Source organism: Gossypium arboreum, chromosome 8 (assembly GCF_025698485.1).
Source record: "Gossypium arboreum isolate Shixiya-1 chromosome 8, ASM2569848v2, whole genome shotgun sequence".
Taxonomy (NCBI): domain Eukaryota; kingdom Viridiplantae; phylum Streptophyta; class Magnoliopsida; order Malvales; family Malvaceae; genus Gossypium; species Gossypium arboreum.
The window spans coordinates 39754624-39770904 of NC_069077.1; positions in this window are offsets into that span (position 1 = coordinate 39754624).

Consider the following 16281-nt stretch of genomic DNA (forward strand, 5'->3'; position numbering starts at 1 on the left):
AACCCATTAACCCATTATTGTTGAAATTCTCTTACTTAATTTACCTTTTTTTTTAGATTAAATTTAATATTGTTACCTCACTATGTTCACCATTTTTTGTTACTGAATCATGAAGTATGATTTTTATATTGTATTGACTTGATTTGTTCTTTAAAAAAAAACTCAGTATTATTATTGTAATCCTCAGCAAGCTAAAGTTGTCATGAGCTCATGTAATATAGTTCTAGATATTTGTTTGTGATTCAGTAATTAAGTTTTTGATAGTGGGGTAATATATTAAAATTATCTCGATTCTAACATTTGTCTCTTCAGCTTGTATCCATACCCATAACCTAAACCCCGTTACAACCATGCAAAGACCTTTTGATTAATGTATCTTATCATTTACAAGTGGTGGAGATTTGATTTTCATGCAAGCCTATGGTAAAAACTTCTCATGTTAGACAATCGAGTGCTTAATCTTGAACCTTAAACACTTTGAGTGATTTAGTGAATCCTTAGTGAGGATGTCATCTCTTGTATATTTAGGACTAAAGTCAATTACTTAGAGGAAGGAGATTACCTATAATTTTATTATCAAAATATTCAATTTAGATTGTTTGAGGCTTTTAATGCCCCTATAGTTGAATTCTCACTGTATGATTTTCTGTGGAATAGTTTGTAACATTATCAGTAATGATTATGTGATTGAAAGGAATGAATTCTAGTAGTAAATAAGAGTTTTGCTTGAGGACAAGCAAATGCTTAAGTGTGGGGGTATTTGATAAACGTCAAATTATACATGTTTTTACCCCAAATACTTAGTATATTTATGGATGTTTATTACTAGATTTGTGGATTTTAGTGCTCTTAATCTGGTTATTTCATTTTTTGTACTCAGGAGAGCACCAAGAGTCAAAAGGAGCCAATAACGAGCCAAAAGGGGACAAAACGGACCAAATCGAGAAGATGACACAGCCTAAGCCTTGCCACACGGGCTGTTCACACGCCCGTGTCTTTTGAGGGTGTCGACCAAGGCTTTCACGATTCACATAGCCTGGCCATTGACCTACAAGGCCATGTGCAATTTAACGGATTGAACATGGCCTGGCAAACACGTCACAAGACCGTGGCACACGGGCGTGTCCCTTTTTCAAGGAGTTGTATTTTACAGTGAAAAGGATACTTAGGGAGGAAGAAAGCCAATCCAAAGCCTATATAAACACCCTAAGTATCATATAGAAAGCGTCGCTCCCCTCTAGAAAATTTTTTGGAGTACAGAACCACATGTCGAGAATTACTTGAAGAAAGCCAGACGATCCATCCCAAAAGCCGGAGCTACTCCAAGACTGAAGATCTCTCTCAGAATTCCTTCAGGGGTTTTAGAGTTTTCTTTATGTTTTGTTATTTTCATAGTTTTGAGATGTACTCTTATTTTATTATGAACTAAACCCCTTAGATACCTAAGGGGGTTGAAACCTATGATGGATCTTGTTATTATTATCTGAACTATATGATAAATACTTGATTTGTTCTTAATTATGTGTTCTTAATGCCTGAGTTAATATTTCGGGTATTAATTCATGATTTGATGTGCTTATGCAGAGGAGCAAAAGTCCCTGTATAAGAGTAGATTTGGTATAATTAAGCGGAGTTGATCAAACGCCTAGAAATAGGGTTGCGAGATTTTTCCAGATTAGGGTGAAACCTAATATGGGAGTCCATAGATCGATTTACTGCTTCCCTATGGGTTTTAATTAAGAAAGAGATTTTGATTAAGTCAACTGAGGGTTTGATGTTATTAGTCTTGAAAGAGATAATAATATAGGTTAGGGAGTCTCACGGATCAAGTCAAGTGAATAAATAGTCTGGTTCAGAGTCAGATAACAAGTGAAATCTAGGTGGATTCCCCCTTGGGTGTCGTCTTTATCAATTACTTTTCTTCAAGTTTTTTTCCAAATTTTCTCTTTGCTTTTGTTTAATTAGTTAATTAGTTTAGTTAATTAGTTTAATAAACAACCCCTTTTTTGTTTCTAGGTTAAATAATAAAAAGATAGTTATTACTAGTACTTTTGGTTCCCTTGGGTACGATATCCCGGTCTTGCCATTGCTATATTATTGTTCGATAGGTGCACTTGCCTTTTCGTCGTCATAATAGTTAGTCTAGGTTTGATCTTCATTAGAAATATTTATTACTACATGATCAGTTACGTGGTCTTGAAACCACTATTCCGACTAGGGTCTAAATTGGACTATTACAGTCGCACACGGCTAAGGCACACGCCCGTGTCTCTGCCCGTGTGGACCAAAATAGGCCATTTCCAGAGCCAATTTTCCACCCTTTCTCATGCTCACAAATCAACCTAAATGGTACCAATTCAACATCTATATAAGCAATCAAAAACCAGCCAATATGTACACATAACATGCCATCTATACACAACCATTTCCACTACTCAATTCCATAACAAAAACATGTCACTTCAATATGCTAAAATCATCAAATTTTGATAACTTCTAAATGCATTTCATCATCATCTTACACCTATTTCATGCCATAAAACTTACCCTTTCAGCATCCCATAATCAAGCCATCACATAAGCATTTTTTTACATCAAATAACTTACTTATCAAACATAACATTTAGGCCAACTTAAAAGACCAAATATATACCAACATTTACAAAGCAAATCACATGGCTAAAATCAAGTCTCAAAAAAAAAAACATAACACAAAGACACTAGCCTATACATGCCATATACTATATATACAAGCTTCAAAAGTACCAACAAATGATCGATAGTGAGACGATGTTTCCTGATGATCCCCGGGTCTGAGCTAGCTTTGATTATCTATAAAACATAAAAAAACAACACATAATAAGGTTCATAGCTTAGTAAGTTCATAGTTAAGCAATTCAAATTATCAAATAATATTATTTAACCATTTGCATATTACCAAATAAACATTACATTAACACAAACCTTATTTATGTCTCAAACATGATTAAATACCATCCCATTAAACTTTCTCGTTGTAATACTTGAATAGGTTCTGTACATACCCGTATCACCTCGTACTAACCTCTTTCTCAATCACGACATTCATTTATCTGTTGAACTATTAGGAATAGAAGTCGGATACTCAAGAATCATAATCGATAAGTACCTATACCATGGCCCATAGCCAAATCAAGGTAACTTATCCTGCAGTACCTATATCATGGCCCAAAGCCAAATCAAGGTAACTCCACTCAAAATACCTATATCATGGCCCATAGCCAAATCAAGGTATTATTCGTACCCGAAGTGCCAATATCATGGCCCGAAGCCAATTCATTGAATTAATGATATTACATTATCATCATAGTTGTACTTAAGGTTTAATCGAGAAATTTCACTTGTCGATTTCATCGTCGAACACTTCCGTATAGTCAGATTCACAATTAATTAACTATCCACAATCTCAGAAACACATTTTATGCAATACCAAAGCATATAGCATTCATTTATAATGAAATTAACATCTACGAACTTACCTCGGTCGTAGAAACAACGAAACTAGCCAATTATCAAGTACTTTGTTCTGGCCTCAATCTAAGTCTAAGTTCCTCTTTTTTTGATCTATATGTATTCACAATTAACTCATTTAATCAACTGTTCATTCAATTTCATCCAAAAATATACATTTGGGTACTTTTGTACTTTAGCCCCTAAACTTTCACATCTATTCAAATTAGTCCCTATTTCACAAATACACAAAATTCATAAAATTCAATTTAACCCATGCTTGGCTGAATTACCCTTATGCCCTTAGTAGCCCATATATTTCATTTATTCACACATTTAACCATATATTTTCACATTTTCTCAAATTAATCCCTAATTGACATTTTTACTCAAAATCACTTTACAAAACATGTAAAACTATCAACAATTATTCATTTTTCATCATCAACTAACACAAATCTCAAGCATTCATTGATGCCCATTTACAATTTCATCCACCAATTCAAAATTTGAGGCATGGGCTAGTTAGTATTCAAGGCAACGATCACAAAAATGTAGAAATCATAAAAAACTGAACAAATTGCATACCTCATTCAAGCTATGCAAGTGCCGAATAGTTTAAGCCTTCAAAACCCTATAATTTTCTCTATATTTGGTCAAAAAGATGGACAAAATGAACGTCATTTTTTTTGTTTTAATTAATATTAACTTAATAATCAATTTCTAATTTTAACCTTAATGAATAACTATTAGAAACTTATAATAGATGTCCATAAATGTCCATTATCACAACCAATGGCCTAATATCAAAATAAGGACCTTTCATTTAATAAGCCATGTTAATTAAGCACTTTTAACAATAGAATGCAACTTTTGTATTTTACGTGATTTATTCTTTTTTTCAAATTAGCCACTTAAACGATAAAATTAGCACAAAAAATTTTCACACGTACATTTTCACATACTGTAAACATATAAAATAATATTAAAATAATTTTTCAACCTCAAATTTTTGGTCTCAAAACCATTGCTCTGATTTAGCTTAAACTAGGCTATTACAACTCTCCCCCTTTAGGGATTTTCGTCCCCGAAAATCTTACCAGTGAATAGGTTTGGATATTGCTTTCTAATAGCATCCTCAGGATCCCATGTAGTTTCTTCAACACCGTGTCGATGCCATAATACTTTTACTAACGCTATTCTTTTATTTCTCAACTCTTTGATCTCACGAGCTAAAATTCGGACCAATTCTTCACTGTATGATAAATCTGATTGAATCTCAACTTCGGTCAGGGGAATAACATGCTAAGGGTCAGATCGGTATTATCGAAGCATCGACACATGAAATACATTACGTATCTTTTTTAACTTAGACTGTAATGCTAGCTGATAAGCAACTAGTCCAACTCACTCGATGATCTCAGACGGTCGGATAAATCTCAGACTCAATTTGCCTTTACGACCGAATCGAGGTACTTTCTTTCATGGAGATACTTTTAAAAACACTTTATCCCCGATCTGAAGGTCAACATCTTTTCATTTCAAGTTTGTAACTGTCGATCTAACGCTGTTTTCAAACTATCAAGAATTACTTTTACTTTCTCTTCAGTCTCTCTGATCAGATCAACCCCGTGAATCTTGTTCTTGCTAAACTCAGTCCAATACAACGATGTTCAACACTTTCGGCTGTATAAAGCTTCATATGTTTCCATTTTAATACTCGATTGAAAAATATTGTTATAAGCAATTCCAATCAACGACAAATACTTTTCCCATGTACCTTCGAGTTAAAAAATCCAACATCTCAACATGTCCTCGAGCATCTGTATAACTCAACCAGATTGACCATTCATTTCTGGGTGAAATGTAGTACTAAAATGTAGATTTGTACCCAGCGCATCTTCTAGTTTCTTCCAGAACCTCGATGTGAACCTCGGATCTCTATCTGAAACAATAGAAATAGGTACTCCATGCAGCTTCACGACCTTAAAAATGTACAATTCAGCTAACTTATCGAGCGAATAATCTATTCGTACCGAAATGAAATGAGTCGATTTGGTCAGTCTATCAATAACAACCCAGATTGCATATTTCTTACTCGGAGATAGAGGCAAACCCAAAAAAAAATCCATAGTCACTCTATCCCATTTCCACTCAAGAATCATAACCGGCTGTAATAATCTATACGGCACTTGATGTTCAGTTTTTACTTGCTGACAAATCAAACATTTCGAAACAAATTCTGAAATATCACGTTTCATACCATACCACCGATAGAGTTGCTTCAAATTGTTATACATTTTTGTGCTTTCCAGATGAATAGATAAACGACTACTATGTACTTCATTCAAAATTATCTAAATTAACTTTGAATTCCTTGTAACAAATATTTGGCCTCTAAATCTTAAACAATCGTCAACATCAACTTGAAATTCTGAATCCAGATTCAAATCACATTGAGCTCGTTTTGCTAACATTTCATTATCAATTTTTTAAGCTTCACAATTCTACTGTAAAAACAACGGTCTCTCTTTCAACTTAGCTACAATCGAGCCATAATCAGATAGAGCCAACTGAGTATTCGTTGCACGTAAAGCAACTAAAGATTTCTGGCTTAAAGCATTAGAAACAACATTTTCTTTTCCCGGATGGTAGTCAATCACTAACTAATAATCTTTTAGCAATTCTAGCCATCCTCGCTGTAACACCCCAAACCCGGCCCAGACGTTATGGCCAAATTTGACGTGCCACATCAGAGTTAAAAATCGAGTTTCGTTTTAGAGTTTTTAAAAGCCATATGTTTCTTTGAGTTAACAAAGTGTATGGAAGCTAAGCACCGTGTAGGTATCCGAGGCGGAGGAGGTGAGCCATGAAGGTCGCTAAGTACCAAGCTCTTTAATTGGATCCAATCCTAGACATGCCCACAACTATAGCCACACTTTGTCATTTCGAGTTTAAATTCGTTTAAGTGGACGTCTTTGATTAACCGATGAATCGTGGTGTTGAGAAAACAAGTATCATTTTGAAAACACGTCCTAAGTCTAGCCCATTTGAATAATAATTAACCAATTTTAAAGTTATTAAAATTAAAATAATCCGAAAAGAAATAAAAGAAAAGTTAAAATTGGCCTTATTACAACCCAAAAATAAATAATAGTTAAAGGAAATTAAACGAAACCAACACTTTATTTAAAGCCCAAGGCGATCACCGTGGCCACTCTGAATCCCCTCCGCCCAAGTCCCCACATCAAGGCTCACCAAGGTTAAGGAAAGGGGGTGAGTTTGGAAACTCGATGTGCAACAAGCCCCTTTCGAGCCCAAAACAATAACGGCTGTTGGGTCTAAGCCCAAATCCAATCTCAATCATGCACTGGGCCGTAGCCCTTTTCATATTTCATATTTCATAATACTGGGCCGAAGCCTTTTCATATTTCATATTACTGGGCCGAAGCCTTTACTGTAAACGGTATGGCCCTTAGGCCCATTTCAATGTCACATATAATTTCAATAAAAGAATGCAACCCATTTGGGGAGACTACTCAACCCACCATCCGCTACTCTCCACCCGTACCAACCAACACACCATGTGGGGATTAACTCGACCCACCCCGCCAAACTCTCCACTGGCAGCATAGCTGCTTTATCATATAACTAGAGGCCTAGCCTCTTTTAATAACTGGGGCAAACGCCCTTTCAATAACTGGGGCATAAGCCCTTTTATAACTGGGGCATAAGCCCTTTTGATAACTGGGGCATAAGCCCTTTTGATAACTGGGGCATAAGACCTTTTGATAATTGAGGCATAAGCCCTTTTTCACTTCCTCCATCCATATAAAAGCCCAACCCAATGCATTTATGATTACCTCATGTGCATATCATACATATCATGTGCATATCATACATTTCATGTGCATATCATACATACCATATTTATCAAAATCCCATGTATTAAAATCATACATAAACTCTAGGGGTATAATGGTCATTTTTACCTAGGGGCAAAACGGTCATTTTCATATTATAAGGGTAATCTCGTAATTTTACCAAAAATTAGGGTTTCCATGTTCATTAACGATTACTAACAATCCATGGGTGCAAACCGTGATTACGGCCCATTTTAGCGAAATCGAGTTATTGGGCCTAAAACCCCTAATGGGCCCTACTTAGCCAATTCTGTCGTCTAGGCCCACTTAGCCTATATTCCATAACGGTTTTAATAGTCTTATCATGCAATTTAACAGATTTCCATTTTCTACCAATTTTACCCAAATGGGCCTGAAAGCCCAATGGGCCCCACTTCGGCCCCTCGAGGCCCAACTTACCAAGAACGCCAAAAATCACATTCTTACCGTTTCCATCATTCTCGTTCACCGTCTCATCGATTCTAACTAACTAGTGAGCGTTCGCTTGCTCACAAGTCCTCGAAATGCCAGAATTTCGGCATTTCGGCTTTTCGGCATCTTATCGCTTTAAGCTATGAAAGGGTTCGTTACACACCTGATTTGCGATATTCCTTGACGAGATCTCCTACACGATTTCTCCTATAATCAATTGTTAAATAGATCAGCTCGCAATAATTGAACCAAATTAAGAACTTTCCAATATTAACACTTACACATTCGGCCACCATCCATAATGGCCTTAGGCACCTTACCTTTGTCGCGATTGATGACTAGGCCTAGCTACTCCGGCGATCCAAGCTACTCCAAATCGACACTACACCTTGCTGCTCCTTCAATAAATAAACCAAAAATATTAAAAGAAGACCCCATAGAGTCTATGCCCATATTCGCCATCTCCTAAACTTGGAGTTTGGCTTTTGGCCAAAGCTACACTAGGAATTGTTTAGAGTTTGAACACTTACCACGTCTTTCTCCTCTTGAATCCGGATGTCTAAAAGGTAAGGAATCGAACGCCAACTATTGAGAAGGAAGAAAAGGTTCTTGGTCACAAAGAATCGGCACCCCTATCTTCATCGATTCGACTTTTTGCGCACTTCGGCAAAAAATAGAGATAAGGGAAAACAATGGTGAATGAAAGGAAATAGTGGGCTGATTTGAAAGAAAGAAAAAGGAAGAAAATTGAGTAAAAGAGAGGTAGATTCGGCTGGAAAAGAAAGAGAGAAAAAGCTACACACCAAAGAACAAAATCGGCACAACTAAGACCCTAATGCCGAAATTACTAACCTAATACCCCTCTGCCGAAAATCCCCTCTCCAAACTCCCTTATTCGGCCAACTCTATCTCCATATCACATCCCTAAAATCTCTCCCCTTATCCCTCCTTAATTTATGCATTTGACTTGATCCAACTCTCTCCTCTTACAGAATCCACTCAGGTTCCAACACTTACCCTTCCTGCACAAAAATAAATACTCCTATTTGCCAACACAGGGAATCGATCCCAGGTCTTCCCCCAACACTTACACGCCACCTTTAAAGCTCCCTAGTGGCGTCACTTAGCCACTTTGCGGAGGATCTTTTGTGATACACTTTACCCACAACTTAATATAAGGGCACCTAGCCAGAACCCCTAACTCCTAAGTCCAAAATTTAAAAAAATTCTACCGGGTTTTGGCCAACTCATGGGCCTTCCATAAGCACATTTGCACACCCAAATTATGAATTCCATCATCACCTACCAAATTTTAGAAATTTACTTAAAATATCAAGAATCGCGAAAAACCCGAAAATCAGGATGTTACACTCGCTATCTCAAACTCAAATATTTATGAGTCATCGTGTAACAGCCCGATTTAGACCCTAGTCAGAACAGTGGTTTGGCGACCACGAATCCGAGTTAGAAAAATATTTTAAAAATTAATTTCTGTGTTTATTATGTGTGAATTTGAATGTGTGAAATTTTCGTGATTTAATTTTGTCGATCGAGTGTCTGATTAAATAAAAGGGCTTAATCGCTTAAAATGAAAACTTAATAATTTGATGTGTGAGGACCAAATTGTTGTTGTCTTTATAATATGAAGATTTATGATGTAATTAGGCTACTATGAATATAGGTGGACGGCAATGGGCACAATATATATGATAGTATAATATTTTAACTAAGGTTAAATATGTAAATTAAATGTTAAGTTAATATATGTTATAATATATCATAAAACATAAAAAAATAAAGCCATTTTTGTGTTTATATCTTGTTCTTGCTGAAAACAAAAGATAAGAAAAAGGAAACTAGGGTTCGGCCTTTGGAAAGCTCAATCAAGATAAGTTCTAGCTCGTTATAATTTTTACGTTTTTGAGATTGTTGCTAAGTTATCTACAAGACCAATGCTTGAATTTTTTATTTATGCCATTGTTGAAATTTTGTGATTTTTTTTGTTTGTTAGCAAAAAATAAAAGACATGTGATAGATTAACATGTTTTGTATTGGAATTTTTGATAATTTTGAGTAATTACGACTAAATTGCAAAAATGATAAATTAAGGGACTCAAATGTGAAACAAATGAAATATATGGACTTGTATGAACAAGAATAAAATTTTTCCTAACATGAGTGTACTCAAATTTTGAACATTTTGTGTTTTGTGAAATAAGGACTAAATTGTGAAAAATATGAAATGTCAGGGGCAAAAGTGTAATTTTCCCATTTATGTATTTTTGGATGAATTTGATTGAATATTTGATTAAATAAGTTTAATTTATATTAGTTTAGATTAAGAAAGGAGAAAATCGGATTTGGATTGGGGGAAAACTAAAGTTGTCGACTAGCCGTCCCGTTCCGCTTTTCATCGTCTGAGGTAAGTTTATAAGCAAATAGACGTATTTAATTTTAATTAAATGTGAATTATATATGCTGAATTGAAATATGTAAATATCTATATGTATTAGCCGAATGTGAAAAGCTTGGCAGAAATGTTTATGAATTTGTTTCGACTGAGTTATGACGTCTGAAAGCCCCATATGAACCTTAGGAATAGCTAGGATACAGATGTCATGACATAGGATTCTGATATGTGATGTGTGATTAAGACCATGGCATCGATATATGTGTGCGAGTAAGACCACGTTTTATATGTTGGCATCGATATGTGACTTCGATATATGTGTGCGAGTAAGACCTTGTCTAGGATAGTGGCATCGATATGTGATTACATGAAAGACCACGTCAGGGACGTTGGCATTGTACAATATATGTGATTATTCAAGTTTCCTATTCAATTCTGAATGGTTCACCGGGCAACGATAGGCTGTGATCGAATGTACAAAATGAGTTAAAATAATCAGGCATGAATTGGTTTATTACCTACTTGAAATAAGGTAAGTAAGTTACTAATGTGAACATGTGTGCCTTGTGTAGTATAATCAACCATTGCTATGTATATGCATACGATATCATATTTTGATTCAAGAGTATATGTATATGTGTTAACATAATAATAATTAGCTTTGAAATTGAAAGATAATATGTGACAACCCGAATTAGGGCCTAATCGGAATAGTAGTTTCATGACCACAAATCCGAGATAGAAATAATTGTTTTATAATTATTCGGGGTTTATGATATGATTTCATGATTTCGTGAAAATTTCGTGATGAAATTACGTGCATTCTTGCGCTTAAGTTGAGATTAGGGACTAAATCGAATAAATTGTAAAACTCGTGTTTTAGAAGTTTTAGTATGAAATTGCTTTGGGATATTAACTAGGAGGTCTTAAATAGCAGTTTGATCCATTCTTAAGTTATGGAGAAAAGTTGGACATGGAGGGAATTTTTTTGAAAGTTTAGTAGTAAAGGCATTTTGGTCATTTGTATATTAAATGAAATAAAATGGGAAAAATAACACAAAATTGGTTATCATCTTCATTAGTTGCTGCCGAAAATTGCTCTCCTCCATAGCTAGGGTTTCTTCAACTTTCAAGCTTCATAGTAAGTGATTTCAAGCCCCGTTTTTAATGTTCTTCACATTTTTGAAATCCTCATAGCTCGATTTACTTATTTCTACCATTATTGCGAGTTAGAGATCGTAGAAGATCCGCCCGCACTATCAATACTCTTGGTATCTGAACTCAACATTTTGAAATATGGCATGTATAACAGACTTAGTTATTTTGTTACGTGTCATAACTGTCTAGGTTTAAATTACTACTTATAGTATCAAACTTATCATTTTGTACGAAGCCTTTGAAATTGGTTTGTATTGTTAATGGCATATGTTATAATCATCCATGATCAAATTGCACGCCATATTTTTGTTGGGTTTTATTTAATAGTATATACTATAATTTTTAATACCTCGTACCACTCGCGCGACGGATACGGGTAAGGGGTGTTACATTTAGTGGTATCAGAGCTATGGTTTAGTCGGTTCTCAGACTAATAAAGGGTGTGTAAAAGTCTAGTTATACATGCCATAAAAATATTGTGATAGTGTGGTGACTCCTGATTATTCTAAATTTTGTTTTGTTTTAATATAGTAATGGATCCTAAAGGAATCTGCGGTGATGATCTTTGCTAATGTCTGTTGGCTCCCGCACAAGGGACCGCTACTGTAGAAAATAGACTGAGACATTGAGGCAGGAGATGAGGCTCGGGATGCCTTTCTCCAAATGATGAACAATTGGTATCTGAATTTATTCGAGTAAATCCAAATGCTCAACCTCCTCCACCCCTCCTATACCTCGGACGATTCTCAGAGCTGCTCAAGGCATGGATTTGGTAAGAATGAACAAGCCTCCGGTTGACAAGATTCGAAAACAAGGGTCCGAAGAGTTTAGAGCAAAGATCGATGATGATCCTGAGAAAGCGGAATTTTGGCTTGAAAATTCTACCTGTGTATTTGATGAGCTCTCATGTACACTCGAGGAGTGCTTAAAGTGTGCTGTATCACTTTTGAGAGATTCGGCCTACCACTGGTGGAAGACTTTGGTAGCAGTGGTGCCAAAAGAAAGAGTTACTTGGAATTTCTTCCGGAAAAATTTAGAAAGAAATACATAAGTCGTGATTTATTGATCAAAAAGCGGAAGGAGTTCCTTGAATTGAAGCGAGGCAAGATGTGCGTGGCGGAGTATGAACGCAATTTGTGAGACTCAGCAAGTATGCCCGAGAATGTGTGTCCACCGAGGCCATTATGTGCGAAGGTTTGAAGATGGGCTAAATGAGGACATTAAAGTGCTTGTAGGAATTTTGGAGTTAAAAGAATTTGTACTATTGGTTGATCGAGCTCTTAAAGTCAAGAATTGAACAAAGAAAGAAGAAAAGTCGCTATTGAGGCTCGAGATGCGAAAAAAGGCCGATAAGCAAGCCATTTCAATCTCAATCAAAGAGGTCTAAAAAGACAAACCCTCGAATGACAGTTTCAACTGGGGATTCACACAGAGATCGTGGTAGAGCATATTTGAGGTCTAAAGCTCAAGCTACTTTGGTGGCAAGTGTGGGTAATGTGCGACCTAGAAAGCCCGAGTGTCAGCAATGTGGTAGGCAACATTATGGTGAGTGTTGGGGAACCGAGCGAGCTTGTTTGAGTCTTTGTTCTCATGAGCATTTTATTAGAGACTGTCCGGAGAAAGTTAAAGAAGAAAGATTTGAGTGCTAGATGAATACCACCGCGGTAGAGGTAGACCACCGAGAAATCTGGAGGTGGTACTAGCGATAAAACTACGATGAAAGATTCAGCAGTAAGATCGAAGCTAGAGCACTGCTAGAGCTTATGCTATCGTGCGAGAAGATGCATCATCTCCGATGTCATTCCTGGTACATTTTCTCTTTATGATACTACTGTTATTGCATTGATTGATCCCGGGTCCACTCATTCCTATATTTGCATAAATTTAGTATCTAATAAAAAGTTGCCTGTTGAGTTTACTGAGTTTACGATTAAATTGTCGAACCCCTTAGGCCAATATGTGCTAGTTGACAAGGTTTGCAAGAATTGCCCATTAATGATTCAAGGTCACTGTTTTCCGGCTAATTTGATGCTGTTACCATTTGATGAGTTTGACGTTATCTTGGGAATGGATTGGTTGACATTGTATGATGCCAAGGTAGATTGTAAACAAAAAACACTAGAGTTGAAATGTGAAAATGGAGAAATTCTGTGGGTTGAAACAGATGAATCAAATAAATTGCCTATGGTGATTTCGCACATGTCTGCACAAAAATACATGAGGAAAGGGTGTGAAGCTTATCTAGCTTATGTAATGAATACTGAGTTGCCTCAACTGAAGTTTGAATCGATCGATAGTCTGTGAGTTTCGGATGTATTTCGGAGGAATTGCCAGGTTGCCTCCGAACGAGAGATAGAGTTTGCCATTGATTTGTTGCTGGGTACTGCACCGATCTCGATTGCTCCATATAGAATGGCTCCAATTGAATTAAAAGAATTGAAGGCTTAGTTGTAGGAGTTAACAGATAAGGGATTTGTGAGACCGAGTTTCTCTCCCTGGGGTGCTCCTGTATTGTTCGTAAAGAAGAAGGATGGTTCAATGAGACTTTGCATTGATTATCGTCAGCTTAATAAGGTGACTATAAAGAACAAGTACCCATTGCCGAGGATTGATGATTTATTCAATCAGTTAAAGGGGGCCACAGTGTTTTCAAAGATCGATTTGAGGTGGTTACTACCAGTTGAGAGTTAAGGAGTCGGATGTGCCGAAAACGGCCTTTAGGACAAGGTATGGACATTATGAGTTTCTTGTGATGCCTTTCGACTTAACAAATGCTCCAGCTATATTTATGGACTTAATAAATCAGATCTTTCGACCATATTTGGATAAGTTTGTAGTAGTGTTTATAGATGACATTCTAATTTATTCTCGGGATGAGTCTGAACATGCCGAACACTTGAGAATCATATTGCAAATCTTGAGAGAAAAGAAACTGTTTGCTAAGTTTAGTAAAAGTGAGTTCTGGCTTCGTGAAGTCAGATTTTTGGGACATATAGTCTCAGGTGATGGTATTCGGGTGGATCCAAGCAAGATTTCTGCGATCGTTGATTGGAAACCGCCAAAGAATGTATCCGAGGTTAGAAGCTTTTTAGGCTTAGCTGGGTATTATAGACGTTTTATCGAGGGATTTTCGATGATTGCCTCTCCTATGACTAAGTTGTTGCAAAAGAATGTTAAGTTTGAATGGACAGATAAATGTCAGTAGAGTTTTGAAAAGTTGAAAGCATGATTGATTGAAGCACCAATTTTAGTACAGCCCGAGCCAGGAAAGGAGTGCGTAATTTATAGTGATGCATCATTGACAGGCCTTGGATGTGTGTTGATGCAAGAAGGTAAAGTGGTAGCTTATGCTTCGAGACAGTTAAAACCGCATGAGAAGAACTATCCTACACATGATTTGGAATTGGCCGCTATTGTCTTTGCTTTGAAGATTTGGCGACATTATTTGTATGGTGAAAAATGCCAAATTTTTACTGATCACAAAAGTTTGAAGTATTTGATAAATCAAAAGGATTTGAATCTGCGACAGTGGAGATGGCTTGAATTATTAAAGGATTATGATCTAGTGATTGATTATCATCCGGGAAAAGCAAATGTAGTTGCTGACACCTTGAGCAGGAAATTTCTTTTTACTTTGAGAGCCATGAATACGGGGTTAGCATTGTCGATGATGGGTCAATCTTAGCGAGAGATGAGGCTAAACTGTTATTTCTCCAGTTGATTTGTGATGCTCAAAAGAACGATAGTGAGTTGCGAACCAAGAGAACTCAATGCGAATCGAGTTCTGACTCGATTTTTGAGTTGGACCAGACGATTATTCGATGTTTGAGACGGGATATGTGTACCGAAAAATGATGAATTGATTGAAAAATATTACATGAGGCGCCACGATTCTTTGTTTATCGACTCACCACAGTAGCACAAAAATGTATAATGATTTAAAGAAGTTGTATTGGTGGCGGTATGAAAAGGACATTTCGAATTTGTAACCAAGTGTTTGATCATCAACAAGTAAAAGTTGAACATCAAGTGCCTTGAGATTACTTCAACCGTAATGGTGCACGAGTGGAAATGGGACAAGATTACTATGGATTTTGTAACCGGTTTGCCTTTGACTCCTAAAAAAGGATCTTTGTCTGGGTAGTGGTTGATAGATTAACAAAGTCAGCCCACTTTATACCAGTACGTACCGATTACTCACTTGATAAATTAGGCGAATTATATATTGCTGAAATTGTGAGGTTGCACGGAGTACCTATGTCTATAATATCAGATAAAGATCCGAGATTTGCCTCGAGATTTTGGAAAAAGTTATAAAAAGCTTTGGGTACAAAATTGAACTTTAGTACCGCGTTTCATCCACAAACAGATGGTCAGTTGGAAAGAGTAATCCAGGTACTCGAGGATATGCTTAGATGCTGTGTCTTAGAATTTGGAGGTAGTTGGGAGAAATATCTATCCTTGATTGAATTTGCCTACAATAACAGTTATCAGTCAAGTATACAAATGGCACCATACGAAGCCTTGTATGGTCGTAAGTGTCAGACTCCTTTATATTGGACCGAACTTAGTGAGAAACAGATTCACGGAGTTGATCTAGTTAAAGAAACCGAAGAGAAAATAAAAGTAATTCGGGATTGCTTGAAAGTCGCTTGATTGACAAAAGTCATATCTGATTTAAAAGAAAAGAGATTGAATTTTAGGTGGGTGATAAAGTGTTCTTGAAGGTGTCACCATGGAAAAAGATTCGAGATTTAGCGAAAAGGCAAGTTGAGTCCTCGTTTTATTACTGCATGTCTGAGATTCTTGAGAGGATTGGACCATGGCATATCGGTTGGCCTTACCGGCGAGTTAGAAAGAATTCATAATGTGTTTCATGTATCAATGTTG